Source organism: Macaca nemestrina, chromosome 15 (assembly GCF_043159975.1).
Source record: "Macaca nemestrina isolate mMacNem1 chromosome 15, mMacNem.hap1, whole genome shotgun sequence".
NCBI lineage: Eukaryota > Metazoa > Chordata > Mammalia > Primates > Cercopithecidae > Macaca > Macaca nemestrina.
This window is the reverse complement of record NC_092139.1, coordinates 67,990,789-68,017,625: the sequence shown is the minus strand read 5'-3', so window position 1 is coordinate 68,017,625 and position 26,837 is coordinate 67,990,789. Positions and strand designations below refer to the sequence as shown.

Here is a 26,837-nt window from a genome sequence, read left to right as displayed (position 1 = left end):
GGGTTTTTAGGCTTTATCGTATGAGCCCATCATATGTTTACAGCGGGTATGGACGTAGACACACGAGCCCTCTTTACTTCTGCCACTATAATTATTGCAATCCCCATTGGCATTAAGGTCTTTAGCTGACTTGCCACACTTCACGGAGGCAATATCAAATGATCCCCTGCAATACTTTGAGCCTTGGGCTTTATCTTTCTTTTTACTATGGAGGGCTTGACCGGTATCGTACTAGCAAACTTATCACTAGATATTGTACTACACGACACATACTACGTTGTAGCACACTTTCACTACGTCCTGTCAATAGGAGCTGTATTCGCTATCATAGGAGGTTTTATTCATTGATTTCCCTTATTTTCAGGCTACACTCTAGACCAAACTTATGCTAAAGCTCATTTCACCATTATAGTTGTAGGTGTAAATTTAACTTTCTTCCCACAACATTTCCTTGGCTTATCCGGAATACCCCGACGCTATTCTGACTACCCCGATGCCTATACCACATGAAATATTATATCATTTATAGGCTCCTTCATCTCCCTAGTAGCAATAGTATTAATAATTTATATAACCTGAGAAGCCTTTGCCTCAAAGCGTAAAGTCTTATTAATTGAACAACCTTCCACCAACTTAGAATGACTACACGGTTGACCTCCACCCTATCACACATTTGGAGAACCAGCCTACATTAAACTATGCGAAAAAGGAAGGAATCGAACCTCCTAAAACTGATTTCAAGCCAACCCTGCAACCTCTGCAACTTTTTCAATAAGATATTAGAAAAACTATTTCATAGCTTTCTCAAAGCTAAGTCATAGGTTAAACCCTATATATCTTATATGGCTCACCCAGTTCAACTAGGCCTACAAGATGCCACATCTCCTATCATAGAAGAATTAATCACTTTTCATGACCACACTTTTATAATCGTATCCTTAATTAGCTTCCTAGTATTATACATCCTATCTTCAACCCTTACGACAAAACTAACCAACACCAATATCAGACGCTCAAGAAATAGAAACCATTTGAACTATCTTACCCGCAATCATTTTAATCCTAATTGCTCTTCCATCCTTACGCATTCTATACTTAACAGATGAGATCAACAACCCTTCTTTTACTATCAAATCAATTGGACACCAATAATACTGAACCTACGAATATACAGACTATGGGGGACTGATCTTTAACTCTTATATACTCCCCCCGCTGTTCTTAAACCCAGGAGACCTTCGACTTCTAGAAGTTGACAATCGAGTAGTTCTTCCAATTGAAGCCCCCGTCCGTATGATAATCACATCTCAGGACGTTCTACACTCATGAACAATTCCTACCCTAGGCCTGAAAACAGATGCAGTTCCTGGATGCTTAAATCAAACTACATTTACCGCTATACGACCAGGCGTCTATTACGGACAATGCTCAGAAATCTGCGGTGCCAACCATAGCTTTATACCTATTGTCGCAGAATTAATTCCACTAAAAATTTTTGAAATAGGACCCATATTTACCCTATAGACCGCCCCCCACTTCTAACACACCTCACTCCACAACTCTCTACAAAATATTCTTACCGATACACTATACAGCTACTCTAGCATTAACCTTTTAAGTTGAAGATCGAGATAAACATTCCTCTCTACAGTGAAATGCCCCAACTAGATACATCCACATTACTTACTATTATCATAACTATACCCCCCACACTATTTCTTATTACACAATTAAAACTACTAAACACAAATTACTATTCAACCCCCTTACAAAAAAACCCCAGTACACAAACCTACAACAACCCTTGACAATTAAAATGAACGAAAATCTATTTACTCCATTTACCGCTCCAACAATCCTAGGCCAGCCTGCTGCAGTACCCATCAGCCTACTCCCCACATTACTACTTCCAACCTCCAAGCGCCTTATTAATAACCGATTAATTACTATTCAACAAAACCTAATCCAACTCACTCTAAAACAAATAATAACAACCCATAATACCAAAGGACAAGCCTGATCCTTGATGCTGATGTCCTTAATTATTTTTATTACAATAACTAACCTTCTCGGACTTCTACCTCACTCATTTACACCCACCACCCAACTATCTATAAATCCAGCTATAGCAATTCCCCTGTGAGCAGGAACAGTAGTTATAGGTCTTCGCTTCAAAACTAAAAGCTCTCTAGCCCATTTTCTGCCACAAGGTACACCCACACTCCTTATTCCTATATTACTAATTATTGAAACAATTAGCCTACTTATTCAACCAGTGGCCCTAGCTGTACGTTTAACTGCTAACATCACAGGTGGCCATTTACTAATGCACCTAATAGGAAGTGCTGCACTAGCATTATCAGCCATCAACCTCCCTGCTACCTCACTAATCTCCGTACTCCTAGTACTACTGACTATCCTAGAAATCGCAGTAGCCCTGAACCAAGCCTATGTTTTCACACTATTAGTTAGCCTTTATCTACGTGATAACACCTAATGACCCACCAATCTCACGCCTACCACATAATTAAACCCAGCCCCTGACCACTAACAGGAGCTCTCTCAGCTCTCCTAATAACATCTGGCTTAATTATATGATACCACTTTCATTCCACCACTCTATTAATACTAGGCCTACTAACCAATATATTAACCATATACCAATGGTGACGTGACATCATCCGAGAAAGTACTTACCAAGGCCACCATACAACACCCGTCCAAAAAAGTCTTCATTATGGAATGGTCCTATTCATCATCTCACAAATTCTTTTCACTCATTTCTTCTGAGCATTCTACCACTCAAGCCTCGCTCCTACCCCACACCTAGGAGGACACTGACCACCAACAGGAATTACTCCCCTAAATCCACTACAAGTACCTCTTTTAAACACCTCTGTACTATTGCATCAGGGGTTACAATCACCTGAGCCCATCATAGTCTAATAGAGAGTAGTCGAAAACAAATAATTCAAGCTCCACTCATTATGATCCTACTAGGCATTTACTTCACCCTACTACAAATCTCAGAGTACTCTGAAACACCCTTTACTATTTCCGATGGTATCTATGGCTCAACATTCTTTGTTGCTACAGGCTTTCACGGACTTCACGTTATCACTGGATCTACATTCCTTATTACTTGCCTTATCCGTCAACTATTCTATCATTTCACATCAAACCACCATTTTGGCTTTGAAGCCGCTGCCTGATACTAACATTTTGTAGATGTCGTCTGATTATTCCTCTATGTTTCTATCTACTGATGAGGGTCCTATTCTTTTAGTATAACTAGTACAGTTGACTTCCAATCAACTAGTTTCGATAATATTCGAAAAAGAGTAATTAACCTAGTATTGACCCTAATGACTAACACTCTTCTAACCCTACTACTAATAATCATCATATTCTGACTACCTCAACTGAATTCTTATGCAGAAAAAACCGATCCTTACGAATGCGGCTTTGACCCATTAAACCCTGCCCGTATTCCCTTCTCCATCAAATTTTTCTTAGTTGCCATTACTTTTCTACTATTTGACCTGGAAATCGCCCTACTACTACCCCTACCAGGAGCCCTTCAAACAACAGAGCTTCCAACTATGCTTAAATCGTCAATTATACTAATTATTATTCTAACTCTCAGTCTGACATACGAATGAACTCAAAAAGGACTAGATTGAGCCGAACTGGTAAGTAGTTTAAACAAAACAAATGATTTCGACTCATTAGATTATGATAGTCATACTGACCAAATGCCTTTCATCTATATAAGCATCACACTAGCATTTATAATCTCACTCCTAGGCATGCTAAACTATCGTTCACACTTAATATTGTCCCTACTATGCCTAGAAGGAATAATGCTATCACTATTTATTATAAGTGCTCTTACAGCTTCAAACATACATTCCTCCCTAGCTAATATTATACCCATTGCCCAGTAGTATTTGCTGCTTGCGAAGCAGCGATTGGCCTTGCCCTACTAATTTCAATCTCCAACACATACGGTATAGACTATATCCACAACCTAAATTTACTTCAATGTTAAAAATAGTTATCCTCACAATTATACTACTACCGACAACATGATTTTCCAAAAATAACATAATCTGAATTAACCTAACTGTGCATAGTCTAATCATCAGTACTATCCCTCTGTTATTTTTCAACCAAACCAGCAACAACCTCCTTAACCACTCAACCTATTTATCTTCCGACCCACTAACAACACCCCTCCTAATATTAACCGCCTGACTCTTAGCTCTTATAATCACAGCAAGCCAATACCACTTACACAATGAATCCCCTCCACGAAAAAAGTTTTACCTCTCTATAATGGTCTTCCTACAAATTTCTTTAATTTTCACATTTATAGGTACAGAACTAATCATATTTTATATTCTATTTGAGACCACTCTCATTCCTACCCTAATTATCATCACCCGATGAGGCAGCCAAGCAGAACGCCTTAACGCAGGCACATACTTCCTCTTCCATACACTAGCCGGCTCTCTCCCCCTACCTATGCTAATCTATGCTTATAATAATTTAGGCTCACTAAACATCACATTACTAATGCTTGTAGCTCAAAAACTAACAACTACATGATCCTATAGTCTTACCTGACTAGCATGCATAATAGCCTTCATAGTAAAAATACCCCTATACAGCTTACACTTATGACTTCCAAAAGCCCATGTTGAAGCTCCCATTGCTGGGTCAATAGCCCTCGCCGCAGTACTCCTGAAACTAGGTGGCAGTGGCAAAATACGACTCACCTCTATCTTTAGTCCCACAACAGAATACATAGCCTACCCCTTCCTCATACTATCTTCATGAGGCATAATCATAACAAGCTCAACCTGTCTTCGACAAACAGACCTAAAATCACTCATCGCATACTCCTCAGTAAGTCACATAGCCCTGGTAATTATAGCCTCCCTCATTCAAACTCCCTGAAGCTTTACTGGCACAACTGTTCTTATAATCGCCCATGGGCTCACCTCATCCATACTATTTTGCCTAGCAAACTCAAACTATGAGCGAACCCATGGCCGTATCATACTACTTTCCTGAGGACTCCAAACGCTACTTCCACTAATAACCTTCTGATGATTTACAGCAAACCTTACCAATATTGCCCTACCCCCTAGTATTAACCTAGTAGGGGAACTCCTTGTAATAATAACCTCATTCTCCTGATCATATGTCACTATTACACTTACAGGACTTAACATACTGATCACAGCCCTCTATTCCCTCTATATATTTACCACAACACAACGAGGAATACTCACATATCATATTACTAACACAAAACCTTCCTTTACATGAGAAAACATACTAAAATTTATGCACCTCTCCCCTATTATCCTCCTGTCCCTTAACCCCAGTATTATTCTAGGCTTTACCTCTTGTAAATATAGTTTAACCAAAACATTAGATTGTGAATCTAATCATAGAGGCCTACCACTTCTTATTTACCGAGAAACCTGGCAAGGACTGCTAATCCATGCCTCCGTTTTTAATAAATACGGCTTTCCCAACTTTTAAAGGATTACAGCTATCCATTGGTCTTAGGAACCAAAAACATTGGTGCAACTCCAAGTAAAAGTAACAACCATGTATACCTCCATCACCATAATAACCCTAACCACTGTAATCCTACCGATTACTATTACTTTTATTAAACCCAATAAAAAGCACTCATACCCGCCCTACGTAAAAACAACTATAATATATACTTTTATCATCAGCCTCCTTCCCACAGTCCTATACATTTTCCTGGATCAAGAAGCAATTATTTCAAACTGACACTGAATAACAATCCAAACATTAGAAGTAACACTAAGCTTTAAATTAGACCACTTTTCTATGATATTCATCCCAATAGCATTGTTCATTACTTGGTCTATTATAGAATTCTCACTATGGTATATAAGCTCAGACCCAAATATTAATCAATTCTTTAAATATCTTCTTACATTTCTCACCACTATACTAATTTTAATCACCGCCAATAACCTCTTCCAACTTTTCATTGGTTGGGAAGGCGTGGGAATTATATCATTCCTGCTAATCGGCTGATGGCACGCTTGAACAGAAGCCAACACAGCAGCCATTCAAGCAGTCTTATACAATCGCATCGGTGATACTGGCATTATCCTAAGCATAATATGATTTACCCTACATTATAACTCATGAGACTTTCAACAAATATTCGTCCTAAACTCCAACCCAAGTCTTCTCCCACTGATAGGTCTTCTCCTGGCAGCAACAGGAAAATCAGCTCAATTTGGTCTTCACAAACCCTGACTACCCTCCGCCATAGAATGCCCAACCCCAGTCTCAGCTTTACTCCACTCCAGCACAATAGTTGTCGCCGGGGTGTTCCTTCTCATCCGCTTCCACCCTCTAATAGAAAATAATACATTAATCCAAAGCCTCACACTATGCCTAGGCACCATCACCACCATATTTACAGCAGTCTGCGCCCTAACACAGAATGATATTAAAAAAATCGTAGCCTTTTCCACCTCAAGTCAACTGGGCCTCATAATAGTTACTATTGGTATCAATCAACCATATCTAGCATTCCTACATATCTGTACTCATGCTTTCTTCAAAGCTATACTATTCATCTGCTCCAGATCTATTATCCATAACCTAAACGACGAATAAGATATTCGAAAAATAGGAGGATTATTTAAAATAATACCCCTTACTTCAACCTCCTTAATCATCGGCAACCTAGCACTCACAGGTATACCTTTCCTCACAGGCTTCTACTCCAAAGACCTTATCATCAAAACCGCAAACATGTCATATACCAACGCCTGAGCCCTATCTATTACTCTCATTGCCACATCCCTGACAAGCACATACAGCACCCAAACTATCTTCCTAACCCTAACAGGACAACCTCGCTTCCCAACCTCAATCAACATTAACGAGAATAACCCCACCCTATTGAACCCAATCAAATGCCTCACAATCGGCAGTATGCTAGCAGGATTTCTCATCACCAGTAACATCTCTCCTACCTCACTCGCCCAATCAACAATGCCCCTCCACCTGAAACTCTCAGCCCTGTACCTAACCGCTCTGGGCTTCCTAGTAGCCCTAGACCTTACTCTCATAACCAACAAACTTAAAATAAATATACCATCACATGTATTTAAATTCTCTAATATACTAGGATATTATCCCACTACAATCCACCGTATGACCTCCTACCAAAATCTACTTATAAGGCAAAACCTATCTTCCCTCTTACTGGACTCAATCTGACTAGAAAAATCTATGCCCAAAACAATTTCACATATCCACACTATTACCTCCACCATCACAACCACTCAGAAAGGTATAATCAAGTTTTACTCCCTCTCTTTCCTTATTCCCCTTATTCTAACTCTATTCCTAATAACATAATCTATTACCACGAGTAATCTCAATAATAATATATACACCAACAAATAACATTCAACCAGTAACCACTACTGATCAACACCCATAATCATATAAAGCACCTGCACCAATAGAATCTCCTCGAAGTAACCCTGATCCCTCCCCCTCAAAAACTACCCAATTCCCTATATTATCAAAATTAACCACCACTACCAACCCATCAAAATCTAAAACTCATAAAACTAAACCCACCTCCATCGCCAACCCTATCAGAAAGCTTCCAAAAACTCAAACCCTGACCCCCATGCTTCACGGTATTCCTCAATAGCCATCGCCGCAGTATAACCAAAAATAACTATTATGCCTCCCAAATAAATTAAAAACATCATTAAACCCATATAAGTCCCCCCATAATTCAAAATAATTACACAACCAACCATACCACTAACAATCAATGCTAACCCTCCATAAATAGGAGAAGGTTTAGAAGAAAACCCCACAAACCCCATGACTAATAAGACACTTAATAAAAATAAAATATATGCCATTGTTCTCACATGGACTCCAACCATGACCAATGATATGAAAAACCATCGTAGTACTTCAACTACAAAAACACCAATGATCCCAACACGCAAATCTAACCCGATTTTAAAAATAATTAACTACACCTTTATTGATTTACCCACCCCATCCAACATTTCCATATGATGAAACTTCGGCTCACTTCTTGCAACCTGCCTAATTCTACAAATTATTACAGGCTTATTCCTAGCAATACACTATTCACCAGACACTTCCTCCACCTTCTCCTCAGTCGCACACATCGTCCGAGACGTAAACTATGGCTGAATCCTTCGCTATCTCCACACTAACTGTGCCTCTATATTATTCATCTGTCTCTTTCTACATGTAGGTCCAGGCCTCTATTATGGCTCCTATCTTCTTATAGAAACCTGAAACATTGGCACTGCACTTCTACTCATAACCATAGCAACAGCATTCATGGGTTACGTACTCCCATGAGGCCAAATATCATTCTGAGGTGCCACTGTAATTACAAACCTACTATCAGCAGTTCCATACATCGGAGTCTGAGGCAGGTATTCCGTTGAGAACCCTACTCTTACATGATTCTTCACTCTTCATTTTATCCTACCCTTTATTATCACAGCCTTTACAACCCTGCACCTATTATTCCTACACGAGACAGGATCAAATAACCCCTGCAGAATTTCCTCCCACTCCGACAAAATTACTTTCCATCCCTACTACACAATCAAAGAAATCTTAGGCCTAATCCTCCTCTTTATAGCCTTAATAACATTAATACTATTCTCACCTGACCTTCTAAGCGACCCAAATAACTATATCCCAGCCAACCCCCTAAACACTCCTCTACACATTAAACCAGAGTGATATTTCCTATTCACATATGCAATTTTACCATCTATTCCCAATAAATTAGGAGGGGTGTTGCCACTTCTCCTATCAATCCTTATCTTAGCAATCACACCCATTCTCCACAAATCTAAACAACAAAGTATAGCATTCTGCCCACTCAGCCAATCCCTATTTTGACTCCTAACCACAATTCTACTAACTCTCACCTGAATCAGAAGCCAACCAGTAAACCAGCCCTTTATGATTATTGGACAAGTAGCATCCGTAATATACTTTATCACAATTTTAGTCTTAATACCACTTGCCTCTCTAACCGAAAACAACTTACTCAAGTGAACCTGCCCTCGTAGTACAAATCAATACACCAGTCTTATAAACTGGAAATGGAAAACTTCCCCTAGGGCAACTCAGAAAGAAAGTACTTAACTTCACCACCAACACCCAAAACTGGCATTCTAATTTGAACTACTTTCTGTATTCTTTGGTGTGCAAACTTTAAATGCAACTTCAGTATTAAATTATTTTCATACACTTTTATGTAAATCGTGCATTACTGCTAGCCAACATGAATATTATATAGTACTATATATGATTAACTGTACATAGCACATATCATTACATATTTACTAACAACAGTCCCCAACATGCTTACAAGCAAGTATTCTCATAAATTAATCAACTGTAACACATTCTATTAAGCCTCAAAGTCCAAATGTCCCCACCCCGAATACCAACCAACCTAATTATTCACTTACCGTACATAGTACATCACATCATTTGCTGGACATAGCACATCCGATTAAATAAATCCTCGTCACTACGGATACTCCCCTCACTTAGGTGTCCCTTGTTCACCATTCTCCGTGAAATCAACATCCCGCACAAGAGTGCTACTCTCCTCGCTCCGGGCCCAAAAACCGTGGGGGTAGCTATAATGAACTGTATCCGGCATCTGGTTCTTACCTCAGGGCCATACAATCAAGATCGCCCACACGTTCCCCTTAAATAAGACATCTCGATGGATCACGGGTCTATCACCCTATTAACCAGTCACGGGAGCTCTCTATGCATTTGGTATCTTTTATCTCTGGTCTGCACGCGACCCCATCGCAGAAAGCCGGTCCCGCCACAACACGTCCCGCAGCGCCTGTCTTTGATTCCTAGTTCATGCCATTATGGATCGCACCTACGTTCAATATCCTAGCCCCACATGATTCCTCCAAGGTGTTATTTAATTCATGCTTGTAAGACATATTAATAACTGTTTTACAGCCCATTCCTAATTACACTACAAAAACACAAGAAACTTTTAACAACCCCCATCTCTGACTTCTCCCCTTAAAAACTCGCTTTTGCCAAACCCCAAAAACAAAAGCCTTCATCCGCCCAGCCAGAGCTTACGTTCTCATCTTTTAGCTATGCACAACTTCAACTGCTATTCCCTCAAGTAATATAAAATTACTTCACCTTACCACTCAACACCAATTTCCATCTTCTCCCTGCTTTCTCATTCCCACGCATTTACTCACTACTAAATCTGTATCCTTATACCACAACCCCAAAGACAAAACCTCACAACTATACTTTTTTCCTGTTTACGTAGCTTAATCCACCTAAAGCAAGACACTGAAAATGTCTAGATGGACTTACATACCCCATAAACAAATAGGTTTGGTCCTAGCCTTTCTATGAACTCTTAGCAAGATTACACACGCAAGCATCCCCACCCCAGTGAGGACACCCTATAAATCACAACGATCATATGGAGTAAGTATCAAGCATGCACAATGCAGCTCAAAACACTTTGCTCAGCCACACCCCCATGGGAGACAGCAGCGACAAACCTTTAGCAATAAACGAAAGTTTAACTAAGCTATGCTACAATTAGGGTTGGTTAATTTCGTGCCAGCCACCGCGGCCATACGATTAACCCAAGCTAATAGAGACCGGCGTAAAGGGTGTTTAAGATCTAATCGAATAAAGCTAAACTCCATCTACATTGTAAAACCTTACCTGATGTAAAATAAACTACGAAAGTGGCTTTAAAATTTCTGAACACAAAATAGCTAAGACTCAAACTGGGATTAGAGACCCTACTATGCTTAGCCCTAAACCTCAATAATTAAAATAACAAAACTACTCGCCAGAATACTATGAGCAACAGCTTGAAACTCAAAGGACTTGGCGGTGCTTTACATCCCTCTAGAGGAGCCTGTTCCGTAATCGATAAACCCCGATCCACCTCACCATCTCTTGCTCAGCCTATATACCGCCATCTTCAGCAAACCCTGAGAAGGCCACAAAGTCAGCATAACCGTCCCTGCAAAAACGTTAGGTCAAGGTGTAGCCTATGAGATGGTAAAAAATGGGCTACATTTTCTACTCCAGAAAACCCCACGATAACTCTTATGAAACCTAAGAGTCCAAGGACGATTTAGCAGTCAATTAAGAACAGAGTGCTTAATTGAACCAGGCCATAAAGCACGCACACACCGCCCGTCACTCTCCTCAAGTATATGTAAGGACTAACTTAACTAAACACCCCAATATTTATACAGAGGAGAGAAGTCGTAACACGGTAAGTGTACTGGAAGGTGCACTTGGATAAATCAAAGCATAGCTTAACATAAAGCATCCGGCTTACACCCGGAAGATCTTAATACCATTTGATTGCCTTGAGCTAACACTAGCTCCAAACCCAATCAAAACTAATACCAAACTAATTTACACTAAACCATTTACCAATCCAAAAGTATAGGCGATAGAAATTCTATCCTGGCGCTATAGATACAGTACCGTAAGGGAAAGTGAAAAATATCAAACAAGCACAAAATAGCAAGAACTCACCCCATACCTTCTGCATCATGAATTACCTAGAAACAATTTCGCAAAGAGAACTAAAGCTCAATTCCCCGAAACCAGACGAGCTACCCAAAAACAGCTGAAAGAGCGCACCCGTCTACCTGGCAAAATAGTGGGAAGATTTATGGGTAGAGGTGACAAGCCTACCGAGCCTGGTGATAGCTGGTTATCCAAGAGAGAATCTTAGTTCAACCTTAAGTTCACCTACAGAACTACTCAATCCCCCTGTAAACTTAATTGCTAAAGAGGGACAGCTCTTCAGACATTAGGAAAAAACCTTGTATAGAGAGTAAAAAACCTAATCTCCATAGTTGGCCCAAAAGCAGCCATCAATTAAGAAAGCGTTCAAGCTCAACACCAACCATATAAAAAATTCCAAACACACCACTGAACTCCTTATATCACATTGGATTAATCTATCACTTCACAGAAGCAGTAATGGTCGTAACCTATCTGGCAGCACAGCCCCAGATAGCACACCCAACTAGCCACTCAAGGCGGGCAGTGACGCCTGAGATAGGGCCCCCAAACGGTCCCAGGCCACGGGCAGTGCAGCCCTGGATAGCGCACTTACTCTGACGCCTTTCTACGCTCTGGCCAGCTGCAGTGTCCGCGGCTGCCACCAACCGCAGTGAGCAAAGCAAGCCGGCGAGGCAAGTCAGCGAGGACAGCCACAGCCCCACAGGCTCCAGCCTTCAGCCTGCCGCAGCCAGCACCTCCTACTCCAAGCTGGGAACGGAGGAGCTACGAAGTCACACACAGTCAAGACTGGAATAGGGAGACTCGCCCACTTAACATTCTTTATATAACGAGATTATAAACTACATGTTCTGATTGGATGAGAGGAAAAAGCTAGGCCTACTCTGATTGGACTTTATTTTCACTTTCTGATTGGTTAGTCTAAGACTTGCTCTCATCCAATCAGAATGTGAAAATAACGTCCAATCAGAGTAGGCATAGCAGTTTTCTCTCATCCAATCAGAACATGAAGTCCAGGAACCTGGCCTTCACAACCTCAGTATATAAGGCACACTAATTGGCATCACGTTATTGTGGGTTCTGCTGTGTTAAGTTCGTGCGTTTCTGTAACTCGCAGTTTAGAGCAGGCAGAAGCCGGGTCTGCTCTCCACACTGAAAGCTGGAGCCTATGGCGCCGGGGCTTGCCTCTGCTTGGTGTGTGGTGGCAATGGAGACAGGCAGCTGGTGGTGAGAGCTGCTGCATACCTGGCTACAGGAAGGGAAGGAGGAGGAGGCACCTACCACAGGCTGGAGGCTAGAGCCTGTGGGACTGTGGCTGGCCTCGCTGGCCCTCACCTCACTGGGTCACCTCGCTGTGGTTGGTGGCAGCGATGGACACTGCAGCTGGCCAAAGCGTAGAAAGGCGATGGGGTAGGTGCGCTGTCTGGGGCTGCCCGCAGCGGGGACTGGTTGGGGTGTTATTGGAAAGCCACTATTTTGGCGTACTAGAGTGTTATTCTGGGCATCACTAGTTTCAGGTGTGCTGTCCGGACTGCACTGCTCTCAGCAGCAGGGGGACGTAGGGGGGGTGTGGGCGGGGTGGCAGTGTTGGGGGGGCGGATTGGAGTCACTATCTTGGCTGTATTGCTGGCAGCAGTAGGGCTCGTTGGGGGCGCTATTCGGTGCTGCACTGCTCCCTGACAGGGGCCGGGTTGGGACCGCTATTGTGGTTACCCTGCCAGAGGCATGGGGCTGGGAGGACTGGTCGGGGTCCTGACTGCTCGGGCTTCATTGCCCACAGCGGAGTGGGGATGCCCTCCGGGGCTGCTCTGCCCATGGCGGGGGGCTTGTTGAGGGCACCATGTGGGGTTGCAATGCCCGTGGCAGGGGGATAGGTTAGAGGCAGTATCTGGTGCTACACTGCTGGTGGTGGGGCAGGGGAGTGAGGGGTGCAGGTAGGTGCTTGGAGGGTGTGGTTTCAGGCGCTATGGGGGCCACACTGTCCATGATAGAGGGTGGGTTGGGTGTGCTATTGGGAGATAAACTCCCCACAGCAAGGGGCAGTTTGGGGGCGATACCTGGCCGGTGGCAGGCGTGGTGGTAGGGTGGGTTGTGGGCACCGTTCGGGGGCTGCTCTGCGGTCAGTGGGGGCGAGTTAGGGGCTCTATCAGCTGCTGCACTGGTTGTGGTGGGGGCCGGGTTTGGTGCGCTATTGGGGACTATATTTCTGGCAGCGGCATACCGCTTAGGGGTGCTGACGGGGGCTACACTGCCCACGGCGGGATGCGGGTGGGGTGCGCTATCCAGGGCATCATTCCCCGTGGCTGCGGGATAGTTGGGGGGTGCTGTCTGCTATGTGGGGCTGCACTACCCGTCGTGGGGAGGAGGTTGCGGACCTTAAGGATCGGTGGCTGCACTATTCACGGCGGGGAGCAGGTTGCTGTGCTCTGCCTGGGGCGTCACTGCCTGCTGTGGGTTAGGGGTCCTCTCAGTGGCTGCATGGCCCACGGCAGGGGGTAGGATGGGGAAGTGTTCTGGTGCTGCGATGTCCGAGGTGGGGGCGGGTTGGGGGCGCTATTGGATTCTACACCGCAGCGGCGAGGGGCGGTGTTGGGGGCACTGTCCTGGTGCCAACAGCAGGCAGCGAGTTAGGGGCGCTATCAGGGGCTGTCCTGCCAGTGGCGACAGAGGTTACAGCAACAGCAGTGGTCTCCAAGGAAGGAGCTTTTCTCCTCTCCCTGGACTCCAGACTCTAGAGGGCGATCTCCTCCTGCTCCTGCTCCAGTGCAGCAAGCGTGCAGCGTTTCCGCAGGAATCCTGAGCAGGGCATAGGCCCCAACACCTGTTGTGGTTCCCGGAGCCACGACCTTTCTCTCTGTGTTGCGGAGACCACCTGGGACCCGTAGGCGCGACAGACACGGAGTAGCGGACACCATGGGAGGACAGGGCTCTGTGGGTGGAGGCATCAGGATCGGGAACCGGCGCTTGGGTGGGAGGGCTGGCTGGGTCTGAGTTCCTGCTGGTTCTGCTCCCCAAGGAGCGCAGCCCTGGTGTGCCCAGCGGTTCCTGTGGATTGGAGCCAGGCAATGTGGTGTTACCCTTCTCCACTCTACGCCCCAGTTCCTGGTCCACTTGGGCCAAAAGGAGAGGCTGGACTTCGGAGGGTGGATGTGAGTGCCTTCACTGAGACTAGCCCCTGCCACCCAGTGGCCAGGATGACAAGGTGAGGCTCTAACGCTATCACTTTTCGTGCTCCTCTAGGCTTTTTGGCTTTGCCTGCCCAGCTGTTCCATGCCAGGAGGAGGAGGAGGAGTTACATGCTGACAACTTGCAGATGGCCTGCAGCTGCCACTCCCCTCGCTGCGGTGGTGGTAGCTACGGAGACTGCAGTGGGCCAGAGCGGTAAGAGGACTGCCAGCTGCGGCCATGGCAGGGGCAGGGCTGCCGCGTGGCCAGGTAGTAGGAGCTTTGCAGGGTGGGCCCGTGCATTGAGGGCAACAGCAGCAATGGTTGTACTGACATTCACGCTAGTGGTGGCAGCAGCAGCAAGTCCGGGGGCCGGGAAGAGGGAGTAGGAGTGCTGAGGGACCTGCCCGGCCAGGACTGGGCTGGGTAGGAAGCTTCGGGTGCTGTACCACAGTCTCGGTGGAAGTGGTGGAAAATCCTGATTATACTAAATATAGAAACAAATTAGAATTTATTTGACTTTCTTTTCTATAATATTGAAAATTAGCGATATTCTGAATTTACATCCGTTTTATCTATATCCAATGTGAGTACTAATTGTTTTCATTTACAGGTTTAGATTATGTATACATGGTTATGAGTGTCCACAATTACAGAATTTTTACAAATTTTTCTTCTTGCCAGTTTTCAATATGTTATTCAAGTGTCAGGTAGACACAAAGGAAAATGAAGAATCTCTAGGGTAATCACTCCCTTAGGGAAGAGAACTTTCCTTCCCATTTTCTATACATAAGCAATGATTGTGCAGAAATCTGGAACATAAACAAAGTTAAAGCATATGGAAAGGTGTGGTGTTACATTATCAATTTTAAATATAGTTTTCTTACTAGACCTTCCTCTTAGATACTACCATTTTAAAAGTTCTAGCTAATTATAGAGCCACTGATAAACAAAAGGGCTCATCTTATTAAAATCCAAATATAAATTCTTTTTCTATATATTTGATAAGAAATAAGAATATATTCTTGTCTAGATCCTCTGTCTCCATCAAGAGCACAATGGTGTAAAACAAAAGAACAATTGTGTCTTGATTTTTTTTCTCTAGCAAAAGCAAAAACAAAAAGTTTTTTTCAAAACTGGAACACAATTAATACCTTTCCTCAAAGAGGTTTGAAAAGATAATTTCACTGTTTCAGAAAAACAAGGGCAATTACACTGTTAAAGAGCACATTTTAGGCCTCTAAGGCCTAAAAACTGAAGAATGATGAAACTCTAAGGATGCATGAGCAATTTTTACTAGTTACTAGAATATAATTTAAAATATTTTCAGTGTTGAGATTTTAAATAAATATAATCCTACCTCCAATTTTCTTTTCATGAAAATGGTAAGTGACTGCTAAGATAACCATAACTTTTTTTTCCCAGTAAGTTCTTTCTCTTTTTTATACTTTAAATTCTAGGTTATATGTGCACAACGTTCAGGTTTGTTACATAGGTATACATGTGCCATGTTGGTTTGCTGCACCCATCAACTTGTCATTTACATTAGGTATTCCTCCTAATGCTCTCCCTCCCCCAGACCCCCACCCCCTGACAGGCCCCAGTGTGTGATGTTCCCTGCCCTGTGTCCAAGTGTTCTTATTGTTCACTTCCTACCTATGAGTGAGAATATGCAGTGTGTGGTTTTCCATCCTAGTGATAGTTTGCTAAGAATGATGTTTTCCAGCTTCATCCATGTCCCTGCAAAGGACATGAACTCATCCTTTTTATGGCTGCATAGTATTCCATGGTGTATATGTGCCACATTTTCATAATCTAGTCTATCATTGATGGACATTTGGGTTGGATCCAAGTCTATGCTATTGTGAAGAGTGCCACAATAAACATATGTGTGCATGTGTCTTTATAGTAGCGTGATTTACAATCCTTTGAGTATTTACCCAGTAATGGGATCACTGGGTCAAATGATATTTCTAGTTCTAGATCCTTGAGGAATCACCACACTGTCTTCCACAATGGTTGAACTAATTTACACTCCCACCAACAGGGTAAAAGTGTTCCTATTTCTCCATATCCTCTCCAGCGTGTATTGTTTCCTAACTTTTTAATGATTGACATTCTAACTGGCGTGAGATGGTATCTCATTGTGGTTTTGATTTGCATTTCTCTGATGACCAGTAATGATGAGCATTTTTTCTTGTGTTTGTTGGCTGCATAAATGTCTTCTTTTGAGAAGTGTCTGTTCATATCCTTTGCCCACTTTTCGATGGGGTTGCTTGTTTTTTTCTTGTAAATTTGTTTAAGTTCTTTGTAGGTTCTGGATATTAGCCCTTTGCCAGATGGATAGATTGCGAAAATTTTCTCCCATTCTGTTGGTTGCCTGTTCACTCTGATGATAGATTCTTTTGCTGTGCAGAACTCTTTAGTTTAATTAGATCCCATTTGTCTATTTTGGCTTTTGTTGTCATTGCTTTAGGTGTTTTAGTCATGAAGTCTTTGCCCATGCCTATGTCCTGAATGATATTGACTAGGTTTTCATGGTTTTAGGTCTTACATATAAGTCTTTAATCCATCTTAATTTTTGTGTAAGGTGTAAGGAAGGGATCTGGTTTCAGCTTTCTACATGTGGCTAGCCAGTTTTCCCAGCACCATTTATTAAATAGGGAATCCTTTCCCCATTGCTTGTTTTTGTCAGGTTTGTCAAAGATCAGATGGTTGTAGATGTGTGGTATTATTTATGAGGCCTCTGTTCTGTTCCATTGGTCTATATCTCTGTTTTGGTACCAATACCATGCTGTTTTGGTTACTGTAGACTTGTGGCATAGCCTCCAGCTTTGTTGTTTTTGCTTAGGATTGTCTTGGCTATGCAGGCTCTTTTTTGGTTCCATATGAAATTTAAAGTAGTTTTTTTTTTCCAATTCTGTGAAGAAAGTCAGTGGTAGCTTGATGGGGATAGCATTGAATCTATAAATTACCTTGGGCAGTATGGCCATTTTCACGATACTGATTCTTCCTATCTATGAGCATGGAATGTTCTTCCATTTGTTTGTGTCCTCTTTTATTTCATTGAGCAGTGGTTTGTAGTTCTCCTTGAAGAGGTCCTTCACATCCCTTGTAAGTTGGATTCCTAGGTATTTTATTGTCTTTGCAGTAATTGTGAATGGGAATTAATGCATCATTTTGCTCTCTGTTTGTCTGTTCTTGGTGTATAGGAATGCTTGTGATTTTTGCACATTGATTTTGCATCCTGAGACTTTGCTGAAGTTGCTTATCAGCTTAAGGGGATTTTGGGTTGAGACGATGGGGTTTTCTAAATATACAATCATGTCATCTGCAAACAGAAACAATTTGACTTCCACTTTTCCTAATTGAATACCCTCTGTTTCTTTCCCTTGCCTGATTGACCTGGCCAGAACTTTGAATACTATGGTGAATAGGAGTGGTGAGTGAGGGCATCCTTGTCTTGTGCCAGTTTTCAAAGGGAATGCTTCCAGTTTTTGACCATTCAATATGATATTGGCTGTGGGTTTGTCGTAAATAGCTCTTCGTATTTTGAGATACATTCCATCAATACCTATTTTATTGAGTTTTTAGCATGAAGGGCTGTTGAATTTTGTCAAAGGCCTTTTCTGCATCTATTTAGGCAATTGTGGGTTTTGTCGTTGGTTCTGTTTATGTAATGGATTACCTTTATTGATTTGTGTATATTGAACCAGCCTTGCATCCCAGGGAAGAAGCCAACTTGATTGTGGTAGATAAGCTGTTTGATGTGCTGTTGGATTTGGTTTGCTAGTATTTCATGGAGGATTTTTGCATTAGTGTTCATCAGGGATATTTGCCTAAAATCCTCTTTTTTGTTGTTGTTGTTGTGTCTCTGCCAGGCTCTGGTATCAGGATGATGCTGGCCTCATAAAATGAGGGAGGATTCCCTCTTTTTCTGTTGATTGGAATAGTTTCGGAAGGAATGGTACCAGCTCCTCTTTGTACCTCTGGTAGAATCTGGGTGTGAATCTGTCTGGTCCTGGACTTTTTTTTTGGTTGGTAGGCTATTAATTATTGCCTCAATTTCAAAACCTGTTATTAGTCTATTCAGAGATTCAGCTTCTTCCTGGGTTAGTCTTGGGAGGGTGTATGTGTCCAGGAATATATCCATTTCTTCTAGATTTTCTAGTTTATTTGTGTAGAGGTGCTTATAGTATTCTCTGATGGTAGTTTTTATTCCTGTGGGATCAGTGGTGGTATCCCCTTCATCATTTTTTATTGGGTCTGTTTGATTCTCCTCTCTTTTTTTCTTTATTAGTCTTTTTAGGAGTCTATCTATTTTGTTGATCTTTTCAAAAAACCAACTCCTGGATTCATTGATTTTTTGAAGGGATTTTGGGTCTGTATCGCCTTCAGTTCTGCTCTGATCTTAGTTATTTCTTGTCTTCTGCTAGTTTTTGAAATTGTTTGCTCTTTCTTCTCCTTCTCTAGTTGTTTTAATTGTGATGTTAGGGTGTCGATTTTAGATCTTTTCCGCTTTCTCCTGTTGGCATTTAGTGCTGTAAATTGCCTTCTACACACTGCTTTAAATGTGTCCCAGAGATTCTGATATGTTGTGTCTTTGTTCTCATTGGTTTCAAATAACTTACTTATTTCTGCCTTAATTTTGTTATTTATCCAGTAGTCATTCAGGAGCAGGTTATTCAGTTTCCATGTAGTCGTGTGGTTTTGAGTACGTTTCTTAATCCTGAGTTCTAATTTGTTTGCACTGTGGTCTGAGACACAGTTTGTTGTGATTTCTGTTCTTTTTCATTTGCTGAGGAGTGTTTTACTTCCAATTTTAGAGTGTGATGTGGTGCTGAGAAAAATGTATATTCTGTTGATTTGGGGTGTAGAGTTCTGTAGATGTCTATTAGGTCTGCTTGGTCCAGAGCTGAGTTCAAGTCCTGGATATCCTTGTCAGTTTTCTCTCTCATTGATCTAATACTGAAAGTGGGGTGTTAAAGTCTCCCATTACTATTGTGTGGGAGTCTTAAGTCTCTTTGTAGGTCTCTAAGAACATGGTTTGTGAATCTGGGTGCTCCTGCATTGGGTGCATATATATTTAGGAGAGTTAGCTCTTCTTGTTGAATTGATCCCTTTACCATTATGTAATGGCCTTCTTTGTCTCTTTTGATCCTTGTTTGATCTTTGTTGGTTTAAAATTTCTTTTATTAGAGACCAGTATTGCAACCCCTGCTTTTTCTTTTTCTATTTGTTTGGTAGTTTTTCCTTCATCCCTTTATTTTGAGCCTATGTGTGTCTTTGTACGTGACATGGGTCTCCTGAATACAGCACACTGATGGGTCTTGACTCTTTATCCAATTTGCCAGTCTATGTCTTTTAATTGGGGCATTTAGCCCATTTACATTTAGGTTAAATTGTGATGATTGAATTTGATCCTGTCATTGTGATGCTAGCTTGTTATTTTGCCCATTATTTTATGCAGTTTCTTCATAGCATTGATGGTCTTTATAATTTGGCACGTTTTTGCAGTGGCTGCTATTGGTTTTTCCTTTCCATGTTTAGTGCCTCCTTCAGGAGCTCTTGTAAGACAGGCCTGGTGGTGACAAAATCTCTGTTTTCTTGTCTGTAAAGGAGTTTATTTATATTTCACTTATGAAGCTTATTTTGGCTGTATATGAAATTCTGGGTTGAAAATTCTTCTCTTTAAGAATGTTGAATGTTGGCCCCCACTCTCTTCTGGCCTGTAGGGTTTCTGCAGAGAGATCTGCTGTTAGTTTGATGGGCTTCCCTTTGTGAGTAACCCGACCTTTCTCTCTGGCTCCCCATAATGTTTTTTCCTTCATTTCAACCTTGGTGAATCTTACAGTTATGTGTCTTGTGGTTGGTCTTCTCAAGGAGTATCTTTGTGGTGGTCTCTATATTTCCTGAATTTGAATGTTGGCCTGCCTTGTTAGACTGGGGAGATTCTCCTGGATAATATCCTGAAGAGTGTTTTCTAACTAAGTTCCATTCTCCCTGTCACTCTCAGGTACAGTAATCAAACATAGATTTGGTCTTTTCACCTAGTCCCATATTTCTTGGAGGCTTTGTTCATTTATTTTTACTCCTTTTTCTCTAATTTTGTCTTCTCACTTTATTTCATTAATTTGATCTTCCATCACTGATATTCTTTCTTCTGCTTGATCTAGACAGCTATTGAAGCTTGTGTATGGTTCACGAAGTTCTTGTACTGTTGTTTTCAGCTCCATCAGGTTCAGGTGATTCTCCTGCCTCAGCCTCCAGAGTAGTTGGGATTACAGGCACACTCCACCATGCCTGGCTATTTTTAGTAGAGATGGGGTGTCACCATGTTGGCCAGGCTGGTCTCAAACTCCTGACCTCAAGCAATCCACCTGCCTCGGCCTCCCAAAGTGCTGAAATTATAGGCATAGTCCATTGCACTCAGCTGAAAATAATTTTATGTATATTCCAAGTCAGAATACTTTATCTTTGAACATTCGATTACTTTAGGATACTATATTGACTCTTAATTGAACTAATACAAGTTTAGATGTAAGGATCATGTTTATGTTGACTAAAAATTATTAATGTTTTACATATATGAAAATAAAAATGACATAGTTTTTATACTTGTAGAATATTTTGAAATACATATTAGTTAATATTTTATATTCATTTTGGGTTTTCACATTGTTAGAGAGATCCACAGAAAACTAACACTTTGTGAATACCCAAATTTTAAGCATTTTGCTGGATGCATTCACAAATATTTTATTTAAAAATAACATTAATAGAAGTTTTATACCATTTTGTGATTCATCAAACAGCAATTGAGTAATGGCATATAGCAACATTGCAGAGGTTAGTCTAGATAAAACTCATAACAGGGTAAAAGGAAGGAAAAGAAAAAGGATACCAGGCTGTATAAAGATTTTAAAAACAGGCCAGGTGCGGTGGCTCATGCCTGTAATCTCAGCACTTTGGGAGGCCGAGGCGGGCAGATCAGGAAGTCAGGAGATTGAGACTCATCCTGGCTAACATTGAAACCCTGTCACTATTAAAAGTACAAAAATTAGCTGGGCGTGTGGCACACGCCCATAGTTCCAGCTACTCAGGAGGCTGAGGCAGGAGAATCACTTGAACCTGAGAGGCAGAGCTTGCAGTGAGCTGAGATGGCGCTGCTGCACTCCAGCCTGGGGGACAGAGCAAGACTCTGTCTCAAAAAAAAAAAAAAAGGAAAAAAAAAAAGATTTTAAAAACAAACATCTTATGTCTGAACCTTTGCTTGGAATTTCGTATTTTGTGAAAAGTGTTTTGTAAGTAGAGGACTTATAAGTACTGTAAGGCACCTGGTATACTACAGTGGCACAGATGTAGCAGATACTCAATGAAATGATTTTAACTTCCGGTATGTGTTATCTTCATTGTTCATTTATTAACCTAGCGAAAACCAGCCAATAGATGGAGTGGCATTGACCTGTAAAACTTCCAAGATCCCATCCAAGCTTAGTGTCCTCTGAAGTTCTCCATAATTTATTGTCTGTTCCCACCAACATTTAGCATAAGCTACAAGCTTATGTTGTTAATCATCCTTCTATGTTTATGTGCTGACTTGCAAATGAATTGGCCTATGTGGCCTTTATCTTCACAGCCCTAATAGTATCTACATAATTTAATAACTTTGTTATAAAACTGATGTTTCATAAAATTATGTCTCAACTAAGTTCTGGTAAAATAATTACATATTTTTGCTTAACCTTTTCTGGCTCTCCATTGCCTGCTGAATACAGTAAGTTCCCATTTAGTGTGAGGATTTAAAATGTTCTCGAAAACTGTGACCTGTAATTTCCCCAATTTTGCTGTAGCCTAATTGATAGAAATAGTTAAGTTTCTATGGCATATTTCTGGTCACAAAAACATTGTCAAACTTAGAAAGGCCCAAAACACTTACAGTATTAAACACTGAAATAAATGTGAGCTCTACATACATTTAAGAAAAGTTAAGTCGGGTGCGGTGGCCCATGACTGTAATCCCAGCACTTTGGGAGGCCGAGGCAGGCAGATCACAGGGTCAAGAGATCGAGAGCAGCCTGGCCAACATGGCAAAACCCTGTCCCCACTAAAAATACAAAAAATTAGCCCGGTGTGAGGCTAAGGCAGGAGAATCACCTGAACGTGGGGGGAAGTGGAGTTTGCAGTGAGCTGAGATCAAGCCACTGCACTCCAGCCTGGGTGACAGAGGAAGACACAGATTTAAAAAATAAATAAATGAAAAATTAATTAAAATGTTACCAGGGCCACCCTAATGAAATAACTGGGAAAGTTCTTTTTCTTACTGTGTTTCTTTAGTTTCTTTATTTTATTTGTAGGCACAGCTGCATAAAGAAACCAGATGGCCTAACAACACCAGAGCTTCTCCACTCCTGACCAGATATCAGAAGGAGATAAGATCCCTAACCAGCACAAACTTGAACAGGTGACCCTAGTTGGTTTTAGATTTTTTTTTTTTTTTTAAGACAGAGTCTTCCTCTGTCGCCCAGGCTTGGGTGCAGGGGCACCATCTCAGCTCGCTGCAACCTCCAGCTCCCAGGTTCAAGCAATTTTCCTCCTCAGCCTCCTAAGAAGCTGGGATTACAGGTGTGTACCACCTTGCCCGGCTCATTTTTTTTGTATTTTTTTATGTAGAGACTGGGTTTCACCATGTTGGCCAGGCTGGTCTCGAACTCCTCACCTTAGGTAATCCACTCACCTTGGCCTCCTGAAGATGTATGTTTATGCACTGAACCTGTGCACCTAGAGTCCCACCCTGCACAGTTCTTAAAAACCCCTGATAAAATCGTGTATTAATTCTAGTGATATTTTAGTGAATCCTTTTCTTTTTTTTTCAGTAAATTATTTCATTTGGAATAATGACAGTTCTACTTTTATTTTACAATCTGGACAATTTCTTTCTATTGTAGAATTTCCCTGGCTAATACCTCCAGTGCAACGCTGAATAGAGTGGTTAAAGTGGGAAGTCTTGTCTTCTCAAACTTTCAGGTAAAGAAGCGCGAGTCTGTCACCATTCAGTGTGATGTTAGCTGTGGAGTTTTGTATAGATACCTCTTAGTGGGTCTCAGAATCTTTTTCTGTTAGTAGTTTGCTGAGGGTTTTGTCAGGAATGGATGCTTGACATTTGTAAAATTCTCTGTGCCTATTGAAAGGATCACTTTTTGCTCTTTGCTAATACTGGGCATTATCTTGATTGAATTTTATATATTAAGTCACAACTACATTTACAAAACAGTCACACTTGTTCTTGGTGTATAGTCATATTTGAAGTGCCTGAATTTAGCGTGCTAACGTTTTCTGAGGCTGTATGTGTCTACGTGAATATGGCACTTTTGCTACAGACCTTCTGTTTATACTTGTGTCTGGGCTTGGTATTACAGTAATACTGGCCTCTACAATGAATTGGAAAATGTTCCCTCTTCTTCATTTTTTGGAAGTATTTTCTGCTGAAGAATTAGTATTAATTATTTATTGAATATTGGTAGAATGTTTTATGTAGGTTATTTTGCCCTGGACTTTTCTTTTTGAAAATATTTTAAATGAATGCTTTTGCTTTACTTGAGTAACAATTCATAATATATAAATATTTATTTTATATTATACTTTTCAGTTTACTTTTATAATTTGTATATCCAAGATATTAATTTCTAATTTATAACATTCCATGTTTAATAGATTTTCTATGCTGTTAACATGAAAAAATCTGAAATAATATAGGGTGAGGCTTCAGCCCAGTCAATGAATGACCCAAAGTCTGTCTGTTGTGGGATGGATCATTTAAATATGATGTTACCCCTAATGTTTACATTTATTGTGTGAGGAAAATAAGGTACTGAATGTAAAGGAAATTAGTAAAACTACCATTTAACTTTGGATTTTCTCAAGAGGGCAGACCAAGTAGACCTTCTAATTTTTGTTGATATTTACATAAGACAGAAACATAGTTTTTAATTAAAACATAATACGCCATTTGAAGAATGGTATGAAGATGATAATTTGATGAATAATTTTATTAGTGCTGGCTTAGTGCATACAATATATTAGGCAAGATTCTTAGCCATTACACACACACACACACACACACACACACACACATATATATACTTCATATATAATTGTTTTAAATAAGGAACCCACAGATTGATGAGCAGTGAAAAATTGACATTCTCAATCTTAGTAACTTTAAAACTATCAAAAAATTTACTATTTTGATTTACAATAAATGTACATAAAACTATTAAAAAACTTCATTAGAAAGTTTGACTTGGCATGGAGATAAATGTGTTGCACAGTAGAAAAGTAACCATAGACACGTTATTATCAAATACCAAACAAGTGCATTTTAAAAAGAGATTAGGACTAAAAGATGCCATAGAAGTTGTCACAGCAAAAATACAACAGATCACACTTTTAAGCACCGTGGTATGTTAATAAAAACTATCAATTAATGTGTAAACACAGGCCAGTGTACTCATCATTACATGAAAAAAATTTAAAACTAGTAAACATAGTCAGTAGGTTTGCAGGATACTGTATCAATATACAAAAAAATCAATTGCAGTTTTATACCCCAACAGGTATCTGGGAAAAATCAAGAAGACAGTTACTTTATTCTTTTAGATGTTATGGTAAATGTATTAGGTTGGTAATGGCAAAAACCACAATTACATTTGCACCCACCTCATACTTAGGAATAAACATAGTAAAGAAGGTAAAAGATTTGTACAACAAAAACTGTAAAAGATTAGTGGAGGCAATTATAGAAAAGACAAATTTAAAAATACTTGGTGTTCACGGATTATAAAAATTAGTATTAAAACATTCATACTGGCCAGGCACAGTGGCTCAAGCCTGTAATCCCAGCACTTTGGGAGGCTGAAGTGGGTGGATCATGAGGTTAGGAGCTCGAGACCATCCTGGTATGGTGAAACCCCATCTCTGCTAAAAATACAAAAATTAGCTGTGTGTGGTGCTGCATGCCAGTAATACCAGCTACTCAGAAGGCTGAGGAATGAGAATTGAATCACTACAACCCAGGAGGTGGAGGTTGCAGTGAGCTGAGATTACGCCACTGCACTCCAGCCTGGTGATAGAGTGAGACTCCATCTCGAAAAAACAAAACCAAAAAAACCATTCATACTACTCAAATTGGTGTATATATTTAAAGCAACTTCTATGAGAATTTCAATAGTATTTTCAACACAAATTTTAAAAAACCCGGTTTGTATGGAATTATAAAAGATCTCAAATAAAGCTATTTTGAGCAAGAGGGACAAAGCTAGAAGCAGTATGCTGTCTAATTTCAAGCTATATAGCAAAGCTGTAGTCATCAAAACTGCAAATGTTGGCATAAACACAAACACATAAGCCAATAGAGAACTCAGATATATAGAGAGAACTCAAATATATATAAAATATATCCATCATATACATCAATAAATTTTCAACTCATATATATATAGATATAAATAGAGAACTCAGATATATATATATATAAAAAATATATCCATCGTATACAGTCAATAAATTTTCAACAAAGGCATATAAGCACACAACGGTGAAAGAATAAACTCTTCAATAAACGGTGATGGGAAAACGGGATATCCATATGCAAAAACAAATTGCACCCAACCTTTACAGCATACATACAATTAATTTAAAATATATTAAAGACTTAAACATTGGACTTGAAACCATAAATTTTCTAGAAGACAACACTGAGCAAAATTCTTTGGCATTGTTCCTAAGTAACATTTTTTTTTGTATTTGACACCAAAAGCACAGGAAAAAAAAAAGTGGGACTACATCAAGCTAAAAAGTTTCTACTGCATAGCAAAAAACTGTCTGTGACATTAAAAGGCTATCTACAGAATTGGAGAAAAATACCTGTATGCCAAGTATCAGGTAAAGGATTAGTGTTCAAAATCAGCAAGAAACTTATACACCTTAACCCCCCAAAATAAAAATAACGAAATGTA

General features: G+C 40.6%; 2 protein-coding genes across 6 annotated transcripts in view; one reads left to right on the top strand and one right to left on the bottom strand.

The window, feature by feature from the left end:
- The window catches only part of LOC139358617 (dopamine beta-hydroxylase-like), a 45,182-nt gene extending 32,731 nt beyond the window's left edge, over positions 1-12,451 (bottom strand). The window contains exon 1 of one of the 2 annotated variants that reach the window (XM_071079845.1): positions 12,251-12,451. The gene's annotated coding sequence lies outside the window, so the exon portion shown is untranslated. The remainder of the gene's footprint in view (positions 1-12,250) is intronic. The other variant, XM_071079844.1, reaches the window with a different exon arrangement.
- A 261-nt stretch (positions 12,452-12,712) lies between these two features.
- Positions 12,713-26,837, top strand: part of LOC139358615 (BTB/POZ domain-containing protein KCTD5-like) — a 123,413-nt gene continuing 109,288 nt past the window's right edge. For 2 of the 4 annotated variants that reach the window (XM_071079842.1, XM_071079841.1), the window contains exons 1-3: positions 14,896-15,036; positions 23,178-23,284; positions 23,769-23,847. The gene's annotated coding sequence lies outside the window, so the exon portion shown is untranslated. Of the gene's footprint in view, positions 13,066-14,895; positions 15,037-23,177; positions 23,285-23,768; positions 23,848-26,837 lie in introns of those variants that run through there. The other 2 variants (XR_011613799.1, XM_071079843.1) reach the window with 2 other exon arrangements.